At 40.1% G+C, this 22,520-nt stretch overlaps 1 protein-coding gene across 8 annotated transcripts in view; it reads right to left on the minus strand.

Annotated features, from left to right (window-relative positions):
* Positions 1-904, minus strand: part of MAPK10 (mitogen-activated protein kinase 10) — a 142,902-nt gene extending 141,998 nt beyond the window's left edge. For 3 of the 8 annotated variants that reach the window (XM_064416786.1, XM_064416790.1, XM_064416781.1), the window contains exon 1: positions 467-852. The gene's annotated coding sequence lies outside the window, so the exon portion shown is untranslated. The other 5 variants (XM_064416789.1, XM_064416783.1, XM_064416784.1 and 2 more) reach the window with 4 other exon arrangements.
* Positions 905-22,520: the final 21,616 nt, after the last annotated feature.

Below are 22,520 nucleotides of genomic sequence, written 5' to 3' on the forward strand. Positions count from 1 at the left end.
CACATTCAAATTTTATACAGCTGTATATGGACCATATAACCCTCACAACACCCTCATTTTTCTCCTGACCTGCAAGCCAAGACACCTCCTTCCCCCCAAAGCCCGCAGGCAGCGTTAGAGGTGATGAGGCTGAGTAAAACCCCACTGTTTACAGGAGGCAGCTGGTAAAGCACCAGCACGCTGCCATCCACGGCGTGCCCCTGCCCTGCTCGCACGGCCGCCGGTCACCCACAGCGCCCCAACATTAAAGCTCATACACACCCGAACACAGCAAAATGATGCTTCTCTGGCCACAAAATGGACAGGTGCAGCCTTCTTGCTTCGCTTAGCAGTTTACTTCATTAACCTCTCTCTCTCCCCCTCTCCCCTGCTTTAATATTTTTTTTTTCCCTCAAGCAGCAATCAATATTCATCACCCCACCCTGCGAAAGCAGTTAGTCAAAGAATATTAGCATCAACCACCTACCATTCCTTGCTTGCGAGCTATTCTCCTCGTCCAGAAACCTTTTCCCCAAACTGCGACTTTAGGTGGTATTTTTAAATCACATTCCAAACAGTGCCGAGGGAAAAAGAAAAAAAAAAAAGGGCTATCTATAACAATGGAGGGGGGAAAAGAAAAAAAGGGGGGAAAAAAAAAGATGGGCAGTTGGTTTTAAGGTAAATCACCGTTTTCCTTTAAAGAACTGAATAAAAGCCTGGGGAAGAGGGTAGAAGAGAACAGAAAAAGGGGAGGCAAAATGTCTGATAATAATGAAATAAAAGGGGAGGGGGGGGAAGAGTGGCTTGCTGAATCACGCTCTTTCACTGCCTGGAAACCATTGTGCAGCGTGATGCTGGCTGTACCATTGTGGAACCTACCAGAGGAGACAGGCAGAGAGCTTGGGGAATGGGGCTGCTATGGCAACTGAAAGGAGCACACATGACGTCAAAGCACACAGAGGTCTCGCAGGGGGAGGGAGAGAAAAATCTAATCTGCAGCCACAGCCACGGTATCTCCTGGAGAATCAGGGGATAGAGCAGCCTGCAAAGGGAAGCTGAGCAGCCTCCTGTAGCACTTAACCAGCAGCAGCAGTGGCAGCTCAGACATCTGCAGTACAGAGGGAAGGTGGTAATAGCAGTGTGGATCTGCTCTTTCGTTTACATCAGCTGCTGTACAAAGGCATAAATGCCCATCACCCTAAAAAAATGCAAATATCTTTAAAATTCAATCAAGTTTCAGCTTGGGAGAGGGATTTTTAAAAATAATAAAATTACAACACGTCCTTCACAGCTCTTGAACACAGCTACTGCTCGAACGAACAAGCAGTGCAACTCTCATAGAGTGCCTCAGAAGCCCAAGGACCTGCTAAAGATCTCCTCACCAGCAGTATGTTGTGCCCACTGCTAGACTGCCACAAATCCCACTTCTAAAAACCACCACTGCACAGAGGAACTATTGCATTTTTTGCTCACAGAACCGAGCAGAGTTGGTGATGACTTCTGATGCCCCCAAGTTTAAAAATTGAGCAGATAATATTTCTTCTGCACATATCAAACTGCAGGATGTCTTTTTTCTTCTGACATAAAACAGCAAAGAAAGTACACTGGAAGGCTACTACACTTCCATGAGATTTAGGCTGGGATAAGAGCTAGTCAGAAATATTATTATACAATCATAGAATGGTTTGAGTTGGGAGCAACCTTAAAGATCATCCAGTTCCAGTATTCCTGGGCAGGGATGTCATTGATTTGACCAGGTTGCTCAGAGGCCCACCAACCCCTAGACCTGCACATTGCCAGGGATTGGACATCCATCCTTTCATTCACCTTTCATCCATCCATCATTCTTAATATCTAACCTAAACTTGATGTCTTTCAGTTTGAAGCCATTCCCCCTCGTCCCATCATTCTAGGCCCTTGTGAAAAGTCCCTCTCCATCTTTCCTGTAGGCTCTCTTCAGGTTATAGAAGGCCACAGGTAGGTCACCCCAAAGACTGCTCCAGGCTGAACCATCCCAATCCTTTTTGCCTTTCCTCCTATTATGGTAACATCTTGCCAAAATACCTTTTAGAACAACCAAACCATTTCCTTCAGTATATCAACTTCCTTGGCCAAAAACAACACCAAGCAACTCGTTGCAGCTTTCCTGCCACTGGTCTGAATATTCCACAGGTTTTACCTCACCCAGAGCCAAACACAGTCCTGTGTGACCAGGAACTCGAACACACAGGTTATCTAACCCAGGCTGGGGAACTCTTGCTTTTCTGAGATCCACCCAAGTGCCTTTAGCAGCCCATACATTGACATATGCCATGACACAAACATTTAAATCTTGTAACCTAACTACAGACAGAGTGAAGGCGATGGCTGTGATGGGCCCCTGAGCTATTTGTTGCCCATTCTTGCCTACATATGCCACTCCCCCTTCTCCATTAACCTATTTCTCCTGCATGTTCTTATTGTTTGGACGTGAAGGCTTTTGTTTTGATTAATGTATCATTCCTGCATACAGCAATATATGCATGAAGGTCTGAACACATTTAGTTGCAGTGAGAAAAAGTTCTATAGTTCCAACTTTCACACAGCTGTCTCCCTCCACAATTTACTTAACAGCTCTACCACAAGCTAACCATCACCACAGAAAGTCCTCCCCACACTCCATATATTACTAAGAGAAGATGTAAGGATGTCCTGCCATTGTCACCAGTGCCCTGTGGAGGCACAAAGGGCAGCAGGGCACAACTTCCACCACAGTTTGCAAATGCCTGCTCAGTAGAAACAAGCAGTAATCCAGATACTTTAATGTGTATCTGGTCTCAGTACTGGTGTTCTTCAACAATTCACTATTTTTACGTAAAATACCAAGATGAAATTACCCCTCTGAAAGTTTTTTCCTTAAAAATATATCCGTATACATATTTTTCTGTATTAAAAAAATATTCAGGATACAATAAATTTATGTTTCATAGGAAAACAAACAAACAAAAGAACAACAACTCCACACTATTGTGTGAGTCAGGAAAATACCTCTGAAAATACTACTAACTGACCACTCACTGGTGCAAAAGGTATTAAGGGTGGCTGCTTCTGACATAATTACAGGAGTGGGGTTGGAGAAACAGAGAGGAGACAAAGAGCCTAAGCTTCTGCAGCAGTGACAGAAGCTTTGGAGTACAATTTGGACATTTGCCCTCAAAACAATGTATCTAATGGAAAATAGTGGCTTTTCAAATGCTTCTTTTCCCAATCAAGGGATGCTGCTTCCTCAAGCTCAACACCAATTCTCTCTGCTTTCATCTTGGGTGACTACAGTGTCCTCGTGAGATGCTTTACTGGCTGGGCCAAGATACACCAAGATGCCACAAAATGCATTCCACAATGGAATCAGGCCTCAGCTAAACACTGTAATGGCCTGACACAGTGCATCAGACAATTTAAACAAATCTTTTTTGGCACCAGTTTCCCAGAATAGCTGCCCCAGTCTTAACTGGTGGATATGCTCTCTGTGACAGGTAAGGCCAGAAGTGGGTATGGTCTAAATTTAAGGTCGACTGGATGTGAGCAGATGTTTACAGCACCAAATTAGCTACAAAGGTCACAATGAGCCAACTAAATTATTTCAGCTAAGCTCTTGGACCTCCTCTGTGTGCTTCTAAAGCACTCAGTGTTGGTCCTCCTTAGTACAAAAATAATTTCATTTCAAATGCAAATTCTGCACACAATTTGTATCCCAGGAGATGAAAGCTGGACTGTACCTCTGTCATTGATTTTCATGAGAGACACTGGGAGCACATTTCTCCCAGAGCCTGCTGCATGGATGGCTGAATGTAGCCACTCCTGAACTGCCACAGTTTGCAATCCAGCACATCAAAGCAATCTGAACTTGGTGAAGGCTCAATGCAGTGGGTTGCAAACTGTGATGGTTTAAGAGCTGCTACACACTCCCTTCAGCTCTACCTGCGTTACAGGGGTCATATTGTTCTGAATCACATTAAATTAAGACCACTAGAATAAAATCCTAGTGAGCAAGCATCTTCATGTTTTAAGGCATAAAGCAACAAACCAATCTCTGAAGAAATTCTTCCACCCAAGTGGGTGCTAAAGCCAGGACTAAGAGATTTCTCAACATCACTTTCAGCCACAGTTTTGCATAATTCCAGTCTGAGGCAATGTTGCACTCTCCAGTGGAACAGTGAAGGTGGGTGCCAGGCTCCCCATGGAACCAGCCACTGCTGTTCTCCCCAGGTATGCACCCACTGTACAGGAAATCCAAGAGTGTCTTTGTTCCAAAATTATTCTTCAAGAAGGGTGCAATATAGCAAACTCTTTTTTTTGCAGCTCTCATTTGTCTGCCATACAACCCTCCACTGTACTGAACTTCTCAGCTAGTTTTTAACAAAATCCAAAAATTTGCAATGCCTTATTCAGTCTCATTCTCAAGGAAAAATTACTGATGAACGTTGACCTGGACTTTACCCCAGACAAAATAAATAATAATCTTGGATTTTGCGTTCAACTCCATCAAGAGGCCTTCAAAGCTATTACATTTTCTATATTGTTATTATGCCAATGGTTGAGAAAGGCTTTAAAAAATTTAAGAAAGCTACACATACTCCTATACCCCCTCTTTCAACCCCTTTTCTTCCACTACCTCTTCACTGCCATATCATGAAGAAGTGGACATTTTAACCTCAGGATTTCTTTAACTTTTATACAGGTTGACAAATGTAACAGAACTAAACTGAGATGGAGTATTAACTATGATCAGCATCATGTCAGCTTTCTATATAACTCTGAAGTGAAAAAACACAATCTAAACCTTCCTGTTACCTTCATGAGGCCTGACCCATACAGAGATGCTGCAATTACAAAGTGTAATTGGAGACAAAGCCAGTAATTGAGAACAGGCAGTGATATCACAGGGCAGGGCACGGCTGTTGGACCAGTCCACTAGATTCATTTCTTCACAAGGGAGGTTTTAAGTGAAAGAAACAGTGAATCAGCACAACAGATGCACCAGAAGAATTCTTAAAAGACAGACTGATTAGCAATAAGCAATCTAAGGAGTTGCACTGATCACTTGTTTGTACAAACAAGAACAAAATCCAGCAGATATCTGACCAAAATGCATTATTTTAGATATTGAAATCCTAGCTTAGATGCAGTAGAGGACAAGAGCAATTTCAGAAAAAATGCTTCTTCGAGTCAAGAGTGCTTTTCATTACCCATACATTTCTAAATCAAATCTAAGATAAAACAAATCTTAGCAGATATGCATTGAGCAGCAAAAACACAGGCAATAAACAGGAGAAATGTGCACACAAATGCATGCACATTAATATACAAACATGAAGGGTTCAAGCTTTTAAACTCATCAACATTAGAAAAAGGATGTCATGATAGAAAGCCCATAAACATGAAACAGCAAGATGTACATATATGTCACTAGCAGTAAATTAGATGTACAAAACTGGACTGTTGAATACTTACTTCAGTAAAGAGAATGAACTTCAAGCATCCAAGTGTTACAGAAACAGGACTGTCTCACTGTACATGAAACTATTTAATCTGTACCTTCAATTACTGCATTACTAGTGAAAAATATTTTACTACTTATTTGATGACAGATATCAAAATAACAACTTTGGCACACAATAATACTGCTGCCATTTTTGAAACTGCTTTTTCTGCTGTCAAGGGCTGCATGTCCTGTAAAACTCTAGCAAATAAATATACCCTAAAATGTGCTAATATAATTTTGAATAAATTTATCATGGGTGTTTTATTGTTCTAATGATATAAAACATTACATAAAATTCTAAAGGTGCCATAAACCAAATGCTTACTATAAAAAGAAAACAACCTTAATTCTAAATTGCTATCTGAAGGCAATGCCATGAACTGCTCAAGTCTTATTTAATTTAAAAAATTGCCACTTCCTGTATTCAGTAATTCTTCCAGAGCGAATGATTTCATGCTCAATTTTCCCTGCAGAGATCCATAAGGCATGTATGAAGGATTCAATTACAAATGATTCCAGTACAATAGAGCACTAAACAGAATTTCATCTTGTTTCAGTATGCAAACAAACAGAAACCAGCCCCTCCCCCAAATGAGTACTTTCCCCATCTACATAACATGAACACACAGCCATCAATTACAACATTTCACAGGTTTACCTGGAAACCATGACACACTTCCAGCCGACGTCTGTGAAAAATTCCACACTGTCAGTTCACTTTGCTACGACCATAAAATTAAATCAGACTGTGACAGATGGTGTCCAGCCCGTCTGAAGATATTATCTGCTGTATAAATATTGATGATTTCAATAAGTTGTGCTCCAAATATACATTTTGAAACAATACAGATTCCTATCTTGAGCTAACAGAAAAAGCTTTGGCTGTATTATCATGACAGTAGTATGTGCCCCAAGGTAAGATTTAGAACATATGGGCCAAATAATTCTCTTGGCTAAAAAACGTTGTTTTCAAAGTTGCACAGACTTACTGAAATGGGAAAAGAATGCATTAGTAGATTTAGTGAACTACATGGATTTCAGCACCCTGCTGAGAGATGGCTCAACCTCCTTTGCTACAGCAAACTCTGGCTCCTGGGTTGCTTCAGAAGCTTTTAATATACTGTCTTTTCTTATAAAAATCTTTCTTGGTACATTACTTGCTTGGGAATCATTTAATTTCTCAAATTTAATTCTCACATAAGAGCTTGGACCACTTGTCGATTTTTTTTCTCAAGCTCACCAGGTGATGCTTTCACTTACCAAGCCCTGATTACACATTTCTTGTACATAAGCAAGTCTCTGTTCCCAAAAGGAAACCCAACAGTTCCAACCAAGACTACACACTAAGATTATGTCAGAATTAGCAGTACATGATCTTTTTTTTTTTAAGCAATTGGGCTGACTGCCTCCGTGCACTTGATTCCCCCAAGTATTTCTTCCAAATATATGACTTTTAAGGTGTTCTTGTTCCCCTTTGGGAGCAGAGTGATCACATAATGGAAAAAGCATTTTTGGATGTTGTATTTTATCTCAGCCTTGACCCAAGAAATAGGTCAGAAAGGTTTCACTAAACTAAGGAGTTGTAAAGGCTGCAGCTCATAGAGACAGAAACTAGCCTCGAGAACTCCAGCATTGCCTGTGAGTTAAAAAGAAGTAGAACAGCTAAACTTTCATTTGATTTGTACAAAATTCATTCACAGCAAAACACAGTGAGACAAAGTAGGGCAACTACCCAGCGCATGATACATGAGATGCACTCAAATCTCAAAGCATGTAAAAATTCCCTCCACCACACCTGCTTTCCACACTTGATGCCTCAGGAATGCTTGTGATGCTCTCAAACGCTGGACAAAGGCAGGAGAGTGTGAATTACAGGTAATGCTGCACCAGCATTTGTATGAACCCTTCCCACCTGAGGCAACACTGCCCAAGGGAGCCTTGGCTCCCTCACCTCAGCAGGAGCAGCTCACCCTGCATCTCTCTGTATCACACAGGCTGGCATGGGGCCTGAGAAACCACATTTCCTCTTCCTCCCACAACTCCTCATGTAATCCAAGGTCCCTATTGGAATGGGTACAAACACAATTTAATGTCGCACTCAGATACTGTTTGCCAAGACAGAGCCGCAGACACATCTGAAGATAAACAGAATGAGACCCTTGGGGTTGTTGCTTCCACATCATGCTCAGATGCTGCTATCATACAGCACCGTGCAGGTCTGTCAAAGCAACACTTTGAACACCATATTTCAATATTGATTCTGGAACAAAGCAGCAGCTAAGTGAGGACAATGCACAAACTGGCTGTGTTCGACAGCTCCATAATTGCCCAAAGGTGCAGAATAGAGACGTGAAAAGAGAGTAATTCCAAGGCAGCATATTTCCATTTTAGAATTGAAGTAATAGCTCTGATATAACAGAGCTATTCATGTTTTCCAGGCATTCTCATTCCACTTAGACATTGTTAGTGCTTCTAGCCCTTCCCCTTTTTCACTGCCTCAGCATTCTTCCTTCCATCCTGCCATATTGCAAAGAATGCTCAGAAACAGCATGAAAAAAAACCAAAAACAGAACCCCAAACCCCGAAAAATTTATGCACTCATGAAAATCCTGCCAAGGCCAGAGAAACATAAGGATCCTAATCTGTTACCTCACTGAAAAAATAGAGAGATTGTGTGATCAATGTCTGTTTCCCTACACTGGAATAAATTATCTGATCTAGACAGTCATGTAAACTTGTAAATCAGGGTAAATCTTCAGCCAAGCAATTGGAATATCAATCTAGGCAAAGCTGGAAAATTTGAAATGAAAAAAAAAATCCATACCAACATGTTCTGAAAGTTATGCCAAAAGCACCTGGCAGGCCTCCGTCTAATACTGCATTATTTCTGCTGACAGGAAAGTCAAGACCATAACCTGCCTCAAAGTTTAAAGACGTAGACAACTACTTCTGTTGACTGAGAATAGTTTGCAGAGGCCAGTTCTCAAGGATTATTCTTATAACTGTTCCAATTACATCACTGAAGAGGGACTGCAATATCCTATGATGTTTATGGTGGGGAAGAAACAAAATATTCCAGAAAGAAAAAATATTCCTATTTATTAAGTAAAAAGGAAGTTAAGAAAGTTCTAAATTCAGGACTGATAACTACTGAAATAGACCATTGACTGCTGGAAATAAAAAAACAAAACCAAAGTCAGCATCTGCAGAAAATTCTATGATCTTCCTTCAAGAGAGAAAGAGAGGCTCTAAATCAGTTTAGCAACTGGCCATTTTAGAGAAGGAAATAACACTGGGTGTCTGTATTTGAAGCCTAAGAATTAACATACTGTGGGGATGGATTTATCTACAGTGGTTTTTACTGAGGGCCACTACAATCTCCTGTGATACCTTGTGTTTATTTTACTTGAGCTGAAATCCAGGACAATAAACAGAAACACTTCTGACTGACACCTACCTGGCAGGTCTCTCTCCTGTGTTTTCCCCACAGTGATTTGGCTTATTTGCCCTGGACTCAAGCAAAACAAACACATTATGGGAATCATACACTTTGAATCCAAACAACCCTCTTGGGTGAGCTGGACTTCGTGCATCTTATGGAGCACGATTCTGTCATCTCATCGTGAGCACTTGATGGCATTTGAGACACCGTTGGAACTCCAGGACAATCTACACAGGGCTGGACACCAAGGAGGGCTACATCCCTCCTGGACTAGCATCCTGATAACAAACAAAATTCCCTATGGCATTTCACATGCCACTGGTATCTGTGTTTATGCACCTGATTGGCTCCTCGTGTCCTCGGATATCAACTCCACACCAGCTCCACGTCAGGCTGCAATTTATGACACACTCCAACCTACCTTCCACTGTTATCACAGACAGATGAAGCAGGATAGCAACATGAAACTATGGCTTGGAAGACACCCATGAAACATCTTGTTTCCTCTTCTTTTGATCCCAGATTGTAGGTGTAATCTTGACATGGATTCCTTCCAAGCATGGCACTTTTCCTCCTGAAACAAAGCACCAGGTGCCCCAATGAATCCTTGTCAATCAGTGAAGCTCTTTCATCTGCTTGCAGCATCATTTAGGGTTATTACCAAGGCATTAAACCTTCCAGCAGGTGACAGCTGACACACGTTCTGTGAAGTGGCTTTGGGATGAAAGACATGATAGGCATTAAAAAACATTAAGTTTAATACTGTAACATAACAATTGTTAATAATATCACTTCTGAACTGGTAGCACCTTCACATGAAGAATGTCACATTCACCTTTTTCTCAAATGGAAAGATTCACAGGAAAGGAACATTTTAATTTTTTTTAACTAATTCCTGAAATCAAGAAAAGTACTTGAAATTCCTATGAAATAATAGAATTAATCAGAACTTAGTGAGAAAGCCTCTTGAAGGAAACAAAAACATAGATGACAGCAGCCAAAAGTTACTTACCCTGGACATCAGTGATCACTGTACAGATTCAATAAATCAAGTTTAAACAAACAAAAATTATAGAGTGCTTGCATATCTTTGTTTCAACTGACTTTTCTTAAGTGAAGTTTTAATAACTTCCAATTGCAAGCATATTTATTAACCTCAGCACAGAAATAGCTGTACTGTCTTTTGAGTGCTTCTGTAGGTATAATCTTAACATTTGTTACAAAAAATTCAAAGCTGCTCCACTTTTGCATCTGGTCAGCTTTTTTCTTTCCCTTTAGGATAGAAATACATTATGCCTATATCTTCAAACCAACAGTTCTCAAAGATTCTCATAACCTGCATTGTTGCAGGTAACTGCTTTTGAAGAGGTGCTCTCATTAACACAGAAAATTCTTGGAAATGAGATGAAGAGTTCAAAGGTTTTGTGCTAACAAAGCATGAAAAAGAAAAGCAAGCTACCATTACCAAGAGTCACCATTACTGCCAGCAGAATGGTAACATGGAAATTGATGCCAAAAATACGTAAATCTTAATTTTTAGTGGTTACCCAGCGAAGGTTTATAATCATCATTTTGGTGGTTTCTTTTTTAAATTGGTATTGAAAAGATTGGGAAAGAAGACATGCAAAAAAACCTTCAAATGCAAAAATTCTTCAAATGTTAAGTGGAAAAGAAAACATTGCCAATCCGTGAAATTCCTATTAAAGTCATGGCATTTCACTTCACTTTCCCCCTTAGACAAGCAGCAAGGAAGAAGAACAACTTCCAAAGTAATTTTAGCTTCTTTCCCATCACAGAAAAAAATAAAAGAATCACACAACAGATGGACAAAATGCTATATAACGAAACCTTCATGCTGGGGACTGTACTCAATACGTGCCATAAATAGCCGCCTCAAAACCGCCCCAGATCACTCCACCAAACCCAACATTTACTACAGAGCCTCTTTTAAAATCACTGGGCTCAGTGAGAAACCTGCACACCTAGGAGTGGCCCACTGGCACATCTGTCTTTCAGGCCTGTGGTTCCCTTGGATGGAATCCAGATCTCGGAGCTGTGATCCAAGGTTTCCCATACAATGTCTGGGGAGGAACAGGCGTTCAAGCCAAGCTTATCTAAAGCTGCAGGCGTGAAGCATGACAACCAGCTAGTTATCTAAGAGGAAGCATTTTCCACTGCACTTGATCCAAATTCCTTTCTCTGTCCAGAACATGGAGAGTCCAGGTCTCCTCTCACAATCCTGGGAGCCTGCAGCTGTTCTTTGAATGGCCAGAGAAGGACTCCTGTTTAGTTTTGAAGTGCAGCTGGAAGAAGCTGCAGTACTTTAAGCTAATAGCTCAGTGGCAAAACCATTTTCCCAGGCAGTGACAGCTTGGATTCACTGCACAGAAGTGAATGCAAAACCCCAAAGTCAGAAAAATGAAGCACAGGGGAAACAACTCACAGAATCACGCAGAATCACTAGGTTGGAAGAGACCTTCAAGACCACTGAGACCAACCCAGCCCTAACACCTCAACTAAATCATGGCACCAAGTGCCACATCCAATCTTTTTTTAAACATATCTAGGGATGGTGACTCCACCACCTCCCCTGGCAGACCATTCCACTTTACCACTCCTTCTGTAAAAAAACTTTTTCCTAACATCCAACCTATATTTCCCTTGGCATAGTTTGAGACTGTGTCCTCTGGTTCTGCTGCTGCCTGGTGAAAGAGACCAATCCCCACCTGATGCAACCACTTTTCAGGAAGTTGTAGAGAGTGACAAAGTCATCTCTGAGTCTCCTTTTCTCCAGACTAAACACCCCCAGCTCCCTCAGTCATTTCTCATAGGCCTTGTGTTCCAAACTCACTTGTGCAGTTCTGCAAAAGGGGTAAAAGAGGATCCTTGGGTTTATTCCTATGACTGTTTAAGCAGAGAGAAGCAGTTTTTGGAGCATCAAAAAATAACTCAGACCTGTGCTGAATCTGCAAAGCCACTAAGATGGCAGGCGCTGCCTTTCACATCCCTCTCTCTCTCAGGCTGCCTTTCCTAAATAAAGTATTCGCAGCTGCACTCACAAAGCCCAGTTTAAATGATATGAATGTTTTCAGCTCTACCCCATTTCTCAATCCCTGCATTTAAGAGAGATGTAGGTGATTATCTCATCTGATACATACAGAAGGGCATAGAATTGCAGGTGCCAAGATAAGGAAGTGATAAGACTTTACAGCTTTGTGTGTTTAAAAACCCTCAGATTGTGAACACTTGTCCTTTTTACCACTGCTCTGAACAGCAAAGTGAGGATGAGGGATAAGCCACAGACCAGCCTCAAAATTTCAAACAAGTTTTTTTTTTTATTTTATCCTCAACTCCTAACGGCTGAATAATTTATCAAAAACATTAGTCAAATATTAGATATATGATACTGTGGGTGTGGTCCAAGTCATCTGATGGTTTCCAATTGCTGCAGACTGGATACCATTTTCCTAGTTTCACTATGTTTTCATTAACAATATCAGGTAACAGTTATTACCAAATATTTCACTTCCTGCCCTAGAAAACAGTTATGTGCTACACCTGAATGAAATAATCAAAACCAAATTTTTAAAAAATTATCTTACTGTTCCATGTCACAGTGCATTCACTTCATCCCTTCTACTTTTTGCTTGCATCCTTCATTTGAAACTTCATTACTTCAGAAAGAAGCAAACATTTTGAATTTAATTATTCCTGCAAATTGAGATTTGGGGTTTTTTTCAATATTATTAAAGAAAGATCTTTAAGTAAAATGTTTATTGTCAGTACAGAATAAACCAACAACAGCTACAAGAATTGTTCCATCAGCCCAGTGACCCCAGTATTGAAGCAGTTTGCCTTGGACAAGCCAAGAGGATGATTCAAATGTTTCTGGGTGTGAGAGAGTAAATCAGACCCTTGGATAACAGAACCAACAAAAAAATAAAGACAAACTTTAACTCCAATGTTTGTTTTGATTTAGTATTAATGAAATAGTACATTTATTTGGGTAGTTTTCATAACTACTATAACACATGTGAATCTAGATTATTTAAACTGTTAATATCCTGGGTTACAATCCTTGAAAGCAGTTTGAAATTCACCAGAATAGGCCAGTTCTGACATGATCAACTGAATGAATGTCATTTTACAGTGGTAAATGGAAAAGTGATAAGTGGAAATCACTCCAGTCTCTCAGGACTGGAGAGATTTTTTGTCAACAAAAACCTTGTGTAACTCTCCCATCCTTTCCAGAACACAGAAATTAAAAACCTCAGCAAGACTGAAACCTTGGAGCCTGAAAGAAAATGCAGGAAGTACAGATTCCAGAAGTCACTTTCTGTGACCCTTAACGTTTCTCTAGGCAGAGAGGCCATTTTTATTCAGCAATGCTTATTGCTTTTTGCCTGTAATACCTTGCCACAAGCGCAGCTGGTCCATTTTCATCTTCACGGAAAAGAAAACACCAGTTATGTCCAGCCACCACACCTTTATGCAATTGCATCTCTTCTTGAAAAATCAGATCTAAACAAAAATAAGCATTAATTATCTTCTTTTTTTCTTTCCTAGAAAATGCACGGAGAAACATGCTATTTTTCCATTTTAATCTATTTTTCACATATAGATCCATACATAGCAGCCCCTTCTATGCAGACATCAATATCACAAAAAAGCTAGCAAAAACCCCCACCTTATTTTTATTTGATAGTCATTCAAGTTTTATGCTCAATTTTCACAAAACTATAGAAATCATGTTCAGAATGCAGGGGTTTTTTTTTTTAAATTTCAAATTCCTTGCAGGCATGCATTCTGCAGACAGCTAAACAGAGAGGGAATGCAACCATCCACTACAAAATCTATTTTAGCCCATTATGAGCAAGTCTTTATTCCCCACCTGTCTCTACATGGGAAAGAAGTGCTCAGGTCAATAAAGATTACAGTGAAGCACATTGAAGGTACAATGGTTTCCATTTCAGGTTCCAAACTACTTATATAATAGAATTTTAAAATGTTTTGTTTTGGAAGGGACCTTAAAAATCATCTAGTTCCAACCCCCCTGCCACGGGCAGGGGCATCAAGTAGGATTCCAAAGGACCAACCATCATTTTAAAGCCATATTTATATCCCAATGACCTTATTATAGACATGTTATAGAACTTTTCTGATTCCTATGTAAATCCAAAGGTTTCTTTACATCTGAGTTTGGTATAATTTGACTTCCACTTATGGGAAGAGAGACTTCAGGTTTCTATTTTTCCCCAGGTATTCCAGAATGGCTGTGACTGCACATCAGCTTTGGGCTGGATGCCAACAATGACCTGGTAGCACTGAGAGATCTCCAAGATGTTCCCTGATGCTCCTATATAGTACATTGCACACACCACCACAACTGGTATTAAATGGAGTTCTCCCTTGGGTCCAAGCTGGCCTACATTGCTGATCTTCTCCTTTTATCCCAGCACAGCATGGAATGTGGTGCAGCTCCCGCTCCTCTGCTGTCTTTCCATACATACACACACACTGTACACAAATAAGAAGATATATAGAGAAATTAGATAACATTGAACTACTGCTGTCATACCTTTGTATTCCCACCCACCTCTTACTTCTTGCTCTGTGTGAGACCTCTGGGTCCATGCACACCTTCCCATCCCACTGCTCTGTACCAGGCACTGAGAGAACACACAGGCTCTGTACCACACAAAGTAAGGAAAACCTCCCACTGCATTCAGCAGTGACACTTGGGCACCCCAGCCAGGGCACAGCCTGCAGCTCGCACTGCAGCTGCTCACGCAGCTACTGGCACTGGGGGTACTCCTCAACACAGCAGGATGGAAACATCAAGGTCTCTGTTTCAAAGATTTTAGCTATTTAAGAAAAAAAAAAAATTTACCCTTTGCATAGGCTGGGGGCTGCACTTCTAAAGCACACGGGGCTTCATCTTTTCATTTAGTTTTGATTATGATCAGTGGAATGGGTGCACAGAGCAAGCAGCATTCCACATTCACTGGCACCAGCACCTGTGTGCATATCAGCACAGTCATGTAAAGAAACTGTATAATACAAGCCTGTAGAGCACAACACCTGCAAAGGGCCTGTGTAATTAAACCCTTCCCATCGACAGGCAGAGCTGAAACAGTTCAAGATCCTAGATAAAAGGTGTCAGGGAAGACAGACCTATTATTTATCACACAGCTAGCAAGACCAAATATAAAAGACTAACCAATAGCCTTTCCAATCCCACACTGCCAGCTGGCACTAAATGATAAGTGAAAGCACTGCAAAGTGCTTTTTCCCCTGCTTTTATAACAGTGCAATTTTAGTATGTGGTGTATGGCACATTGCCACTTCCATTTTTTGAGTGCAAAAGCCTTGTACAGGGAACAGGGAGTACAGCCAACAGAACCAAATCCACTAGAACTTTGAACTAAAATTCATTCTTTCATGGGTGAGCAGCAAATGTTTGGGCTTTGGGTTTTTTTTTGGTTAGTCTTCATGCTCAACAGTATGCATTTATTTGAACAAACTGTTAAAGCAAGCTTTTAATAAATGCATTATCACCAAGAGGTTCTCATTTATCTTCAATTCTGCCTAAATCGATTTTGCCAGAGGGATTCACAGCCAGCTATACAGAAATTCTCCCAGGAGCAGCAGAATCCCTCACACTACAGTCTGCAGCGGGTGGAGGCACAGGACTCAGAAATCCTAACACCAGTGGATGACATGGGAGTTGCTGCATTCAGCCCTACTATTTATCTTGAGGATTAGACAGGGGAAGCCCTAATTGATTCACCCTTGCTGTATCCAACCCCACTTTCATAACCAGCCTACAAGTGTGCATACAAGTAACTGCTGATATGATGGTGAGTGTTCACACTCATTTACTAATGCAGATACAAGGCAAGTACGCATTATTGAAAGAAAAATCTCTTTGCTCCAACTTTATCCTGGCAATAATAATAATCAAAAGGAGAGCTACAGTTACAAACCTACCCAAATAGCAGGATGCAAGATTCTTGATGAATTTTACCAGCACATGATTATCTGTGGGGGTTTTTTTTTATTATTTATTGTATTTGTGGTGGCTCGGTGTAAGCAGTTATCTTTCTGCATTTAAATCGCTAACTAAGCAGGATAAAAAAGACAGATTATGTGACAGACTTCTTTCAAAACCTGGAGACTCTCAAGACCAGTCTAAGAAAACTGATAAGCAGACTGGAAACCTAAAAATTCAGGGATGATAGCAGGGATTAAAAATAAACACATCTCAGAATAAGACTAATGATATTGCATGTCGATGTTGCAGAATTACATTGGCATAACAAAACACTGTTGTTGGGGCCTGACTAAATTAACTGCTGTACTGCCTCTAAAATAAGACAACAATTACATTAAAAAACCACTGCACACAGGGAGAAACATTTTACAGAGAATACTGTTTTGTGACCATCCGCCTGTCATTAAAACAAGGCAGTCCCTTAAAGGTTTGAAAAGGAAATCCCATCCATCTCTGGAACCTGAATTTCCCCCTGAATGACACAGCTTAACTAAACCTCCTGAAATAAATATACAAAAAAATTATAATTCTGAATCTGGGGGGATTAGTTTGGTTTACACTTAAGCTATTATTTATATTATCTTCAACAAGTAAGAATAGAAATAATTATTTTTAAAATTATTGATGTCACCATGAGAAGTCCCTCTAATAATTTTGAAATGTTTAAGGAAAAAGAATTTTCATATGTATGAATAAGGTACAATGAAAAAAAACTAAATGCTGTGGGCTATCAGATTCATGCTTATAGTGGGTTTTGGTGTCAAGTTTCTCAGAACACATTTTGTTATTTTAGTAAAACAAATTATTTTTAGGATCGTTTAGAATGAAAATGTAAGGTATAAGAAAAATCTTTTTTTATTTTGAGGGAAGATTAAGCAACCACAAATCTTATTAATACAAAATAGAAATTTTTCACAAGATAATCCTACCAAAGTCCAAGACTCATAAAATTGAAATAGGACTCAAAAAAGTTTAAACTTCCTTCTCCATATGGAACCAACAGCAGTGGAATTGGAGTGCAATAGGACTATGGCAGCAATAAACAAAAAAAATCCACAAAGCAGAAAACACAACAGTTTTGTAAAGGAAGACAGAATCATACCTAAAAAACCTCCAAAACCAATATATAAATAACTTATCTTTCATATAATCAGGAATGTGACTTGATTGTGGAATACATATAGATTGAGAGTACAAAAACAAAGACTATCTCAGAGAATGCCACCAGATAAAATTATTAACAAATTTAACAACTAATTCTATTATAAAACTTAGCAAAACCACAGTCATTATTCGCCATGTGGTCAGCACCTTAAGAAGGTCAGGGTTTTGTTTTGTTGAGGATTTTTTTCTTAAAAGTCATAGCAAAAAACCAATGCAAATCTCTTCTATGTCCAGGACTCACTGAGAGCTTCTCCTGAATGCAAATGTTTTTTCAACCACAAAAGAAGAAGAAAAATTAGAGAAAACTCATTTGTGAAGAGAAGAAAATGAGAGAAAGAAGAAGGAAAAAGAGAGAAAAATCTCAGGAGTATCTGACCTCATGGCAGGCAAGAGGGATAATGCTCTCCTCAGATTCCCATTGAACTCAGCTGTGGGATGCCCGGTCTCACCTGTGTGTTGAGACACACACACACACGTTTTTACAGGATCACAAACTGCTTGTTGTGGAGAACCTAAAGACTTAAAAACAATTTATTTTTAAAAGTGTGTTTATTATAACTGAGGCAGCACCTGCGACTTGCTGAAAGCCCAAGTAACATGAGCGCCTTCTCTGTGGAGGGGGCTCTCTGGGAAGGGTGTTTATCAAGCAAAAAAAAAAAAAAAAAAAAAAAAAGAAAAGAAAAAAAAAAATAAACCGCAGAACTTCCTGCCACACTCCTCGCACCTGTGCTCCTGACAGACGTTTTGGGAATTAAGCCCTTTTCAGTCCCTTTTTCATCCCAAAATAGCGACGCCCGGGCCGCGTTCGGCAGCGGCGGTGTGAGGGGAGGCCGGAGCTGGAGGTCCCTGCGGGGCCGCATCCCTCCCTCCGTGGAAAACCGGGAATGCGCTGTGTTTGCGTACCCGGCATTCCCAAAAAATCTTCATCCTGCAAAGACTACAAATGTAGTGCATGCCGAGCACAAGTCGGACCTGGGAAGTCCACAATGTTTGCTCACCGTGGGGAGCAGCAGAGGGAAGCAGCAGCGCAGCTAACACTTCAGCTCCATCGGTGATTTATTATTCCAAAGCAGGCGTGTTGTCCGTGCTTCACCGCGCCGTGCCTGCACCGAAACACCTGAGGCGGCAATTGGCAGCCTGCTGGGTGTTTCGGCTTCCACCTGGAACTGAAATCTAAAAAACAATGATACCAGACTAAATAGGTAACCTTAAAATTTCTGCTTTCTACTCACAGAGCATGAAGCCAGTAAGGCATTTTTTTGACTCAAAAATCAGCATAACTAGGCAATATATGATCATACAGGATGTACACAGAAGCTTTTGCCTGGTACGGTGAGATACTAGCAAAAAGCACCTAAAAAAGCTGAGAAGAAGAAAGTAAGGACGGAAAATGTACTTTGATTTGCTGCCTTCTTCAAGATGCAGAAATTACAACGCTGTCCAAGTTCTAGAAAACATAGTGCTCATTACAACTGGTGATTTTAAAATATTTTTGGATTCTCATAAACATTAGCTGGCTTTGTGCATTAGACTCCATTATTTATTTCTAACACCTTCACGCTCTGTCAAAGAGCAGGACTACACTGAGCTATGGACAGACACACAGCTAATTAAGGTGCAAATTAAGCTCAGAGAGAATGATAGTCTATACCAATTACTTTTCTAGAATTGGCTACAGCTGTATATTTGACACTGGAAATGCCTCTAGTGAAGCTAATGTTAAGAAAGAATTGGGAGTATATTAGTCAACAGTGACAGATGTAGATAAATTCTCCACTGTGAATGGAAGCATGGTGAGGTTTTTTACTTAATCTGGGGAAAAAAAACAACTCACAGTCTCTTCCAGTTCTATTGCTTGGAACTGAATGACAGTACAGCTATTGGTCACATAAAGTCTTGCCCAAGAACAGAGTTGGTACTCATTTGTTTACGCTTCTGACTAAAACCCAACTCAGAAAAGGCAATATCTGCATAGCTATTAAGAGTTTTTTAAGGTGATATTATTGTGCAAAGATTAATTTAAACTTCACTTAAATCCATTGATTTCTATTTGTCCTTCAAAATTATTTTTAATAGGCTAATAATAGTTCTGGCACAATACACTTGTAATGCTGCGGATAATATCTCCAGAACTAAAAGGCTGCATTTGTGGTTCCTTTTTTTCTCCACACAGTGGCAAGAAATAAGTTAGGTTCTCCAGTTTCTGCCTAGCAGGTATCATTACACTTATATATACAGGTTACTTATGAATTACAGCAGGCTAATACTTACAGCTCAATCCTAAATCAGACACTGGCATCTCCTTGCAATTCCAAGCTCTCAAAAGGGAAACTGGGAACTACTGCCATGTGAGGAATTTAAGATTTGAAGAGAATGCTCCAAAACAAAGACAAAACTTCCACTAATAAAGAAATAGAGAGCAATTTATCAATTTACTTATATAAGCTATTTTCTTAAAGTAAATGAGAAATATGTGATTACCTTTTTATTTAAACCTAAATTAGATGAGTATCAATACTTACTTATCTGACCCCTTGGAGCACTCAATCTCTACTTTTTGTAGGTTTCTCACAATTCACATACCAGAATATCTCTCAAAGTAATCAAATATCCACTTTGCATTTCATAGGAGACTGGGGAGTACTGTATTAAGGTATTATATAATCACTCACTGTGGGGAGTGGGGAAACCAACTTGATTTTAACTTGCAGGATAGACTGTAACTTGGTATTACCTTATAGGATAGACTGTGTCACCCATCGCTACATGAAATTCTTTAGAAACAGGAAAAGAAAAACAGTGATTCTGACAGCACCTTTCTGGCTTTTCTCATATGCTCTCTTCAAGCTCCCTCACATCATGAAACAATTCCTGCCACTGAATCCTGCTATCACTCCTATTTTTCTTTTGCCTGTCCACAGAGGATAATATATACACTACCACTAGGACAGAATTTTTCTTTTTGTGAAGCAGCTCCCAAAATGAGATGACTCATTTTTTCCTTCTCTTGATTGTGTAAGCAAAGGCCTGAACTAGTCATTCAAAATGTGTCTAAGCTGCTTGGAAAGAACAAATTCAGTTATGTTAAAAATTATCCTATTCCTACCACACAATCAGTGCTTCTAGGGAATGCAGCACATGGATTTATGTGGCAGTAGCCTGGGGAGGTTTGGGCCAGAAATATCCACCCCATCAGAATATTCCTCATCTGAGAGAGCCCCTTTTCCTCAGGAAGGCAGAAAGTTCAAGGTAGAAAATCCTGCCTTTGCAGTTACTCTCAGCTGACCCATGAGTGCATTCAGAAAGCCTTGGAAGCTGAGAAAGGCTTGTTGTTTGTTGGTAATTGAGGTGCAACATAAATTGTGAACCACCTTCCCACGTGGGTGGAAGGTGAGCTGAGGATCTGGAAAATCACCAGGATGGAGAAGGCAGAGCAGCTCCCTCACACTTATAAAAGGTTCTGCTTTTCCGTGTGGTAGAAGCTGTAGGGTCACAGAACTGTGCTGCAGCACAAGCTTCACCCTATTTGCATTAAATATTGAGATTTTTTAGAGTTTTCTTAGTCTAGGAGCACCATCCGCCCAGCTTTGGTCACCATCTCTCTTCAAAACTGAAGCAAGAACTGCAAGTGTGCCGTCCCACTTCCACTGCAGCCTATGAATTTTTCATTGCATTTTCTCTTCAAACTGTAGACCTCTTGAAAACAAATCCCAAAGGAAAGTACAGAAAGAAACATATCCTAACACAGATAGCAGTCATAACATTAAGAAATTACATCTAAAATTAGCATAACTGAATTGGCAAAGAATAAAAGCAGTCATCTCTTTTTGAGAGAGTTTCTTCACAGAAAATGTTAATAATGGGAAAAATTCTGAGATTGCTTAATTTTTGATGTCCTTATTTTAATAAAGCATTGGTTGTTTGTGAACCTAGACACTGATTTTATGACTGCAAGTCTATGCTTGCAGAGTGTGCTTGCTGTAAGTATGATCTGCACCCTTTGGTGCACCAAAGCAAACTGAGACTTTGGCTCATAAACTGTGGTTAGAGCAGCTCAGTCAAAATAATCCCACGAAGCCCAAGAAAACTTTATATATTACAGTTGTGCATTTGGCCCCATTTCTCCTTTGATCCCCATTAACATAAATTTATTATTTTAGAATGCATGGCAAGCAGGTTCCACTACAGAGGGGTTGGCTGTGGGCAGCAAGTTCCTGCTCAATACACACAGATCCATTACTCTGCCCTGCACACTCACATTGAGGTGCCCAAGATGAGCCTCTGAAGGAAGCTTTTCTCAGCAGGATGATGCCCTGCTGGAACAAATGTAAGCATCTAGCAATATTCTGGCATGCCCTTTAACAGGGGGGAAAAAAATCTGAGTTTGTTTTTAAGACTGTTGTGTATTCAGTAGACAAAATATGTATAAAATTACTTTGGGAATGATGCCCTGAAATGAGGCTTGAATCTAACATAAAATCAGAAAATGGTTTTGGTTGGAAGGGACCTTAAAGATCATCTAGTTCCATAGGCAGGGACACTAGACCAGGCTGCTGAGTGCCCCATCCAACCTGCTCTTGAACATTTCCAAGGATGGGGAATCCACAGCTTCTCTGGGCAACCTGTGCCAGTTCTTCACCACCCTCCTAACACATTTATTCCTAATATCTAATCTAGACATGCTGAATGCAGCACTCCAGGTGGGGTCTCACAAGAGTGGGGTAGCAGGGCAGAATTACCTCCCTCAATCTGCTGGTCACAGAGTTTTTTATGTGACCCAGGCAACTGGTTCAGAAGAGAATTCAGTTCCTGATACTTCTGTTGATTTATGTGGAAGTATCTATTGTTTTCATTTCATAAGGACTGAGTTTTCACAATTGATGCAGTCATCAACTCCAATGTAACCTCAAAGCTGTTGTCTAACATCACAATCATGTACTAAGGAACCTTAGATCAAGATTTTAAAAAAAAGTTTGCAATTTTTGTCCTGTGAACACAGTTGCAAATTCGTGTGGAACTGATTAATTCTTTATATGGGTATTAAAGTTGTATAAATTTTGAGGTCACACAGTGCTGCAGAGTTTATGGAGACAGTCAGCTCTATCTGAACACAATTCCTTCACTGTCTGTGGTAGTCTTAGAGACCTGCACACATGCAGGACTCTCTTTTGCAACAACCAACAATAAAAACTGCTTTTCATATACCACCCACAATAATGGCTGTCCTTATTCAAAGTTGCAATCTCACCTTAAACAAAATGTCAGTGGAAGTATTTGAAGGATATAAGTGACAAAGCAAAGCAACCCATCACATGCAAGAGGAAAAAGAATTAACCCTCCAGACTCTGTTAGTGTAGGTT

Source organism: Passer domesticus, chromosome 4, assembly GCF_036417665.1.
Source record: "Passer domesticus isolate bPasDom1 chromosome 4, bPasDom1.hap1, whole genome shotgun sequence".
Taxonomy (NCBI): domain Eukaryota; kingdom Metazoa; phylum Chordata; class Aves; order Passeriformes; family Passeridae; genus Passer; species Passer domesticus.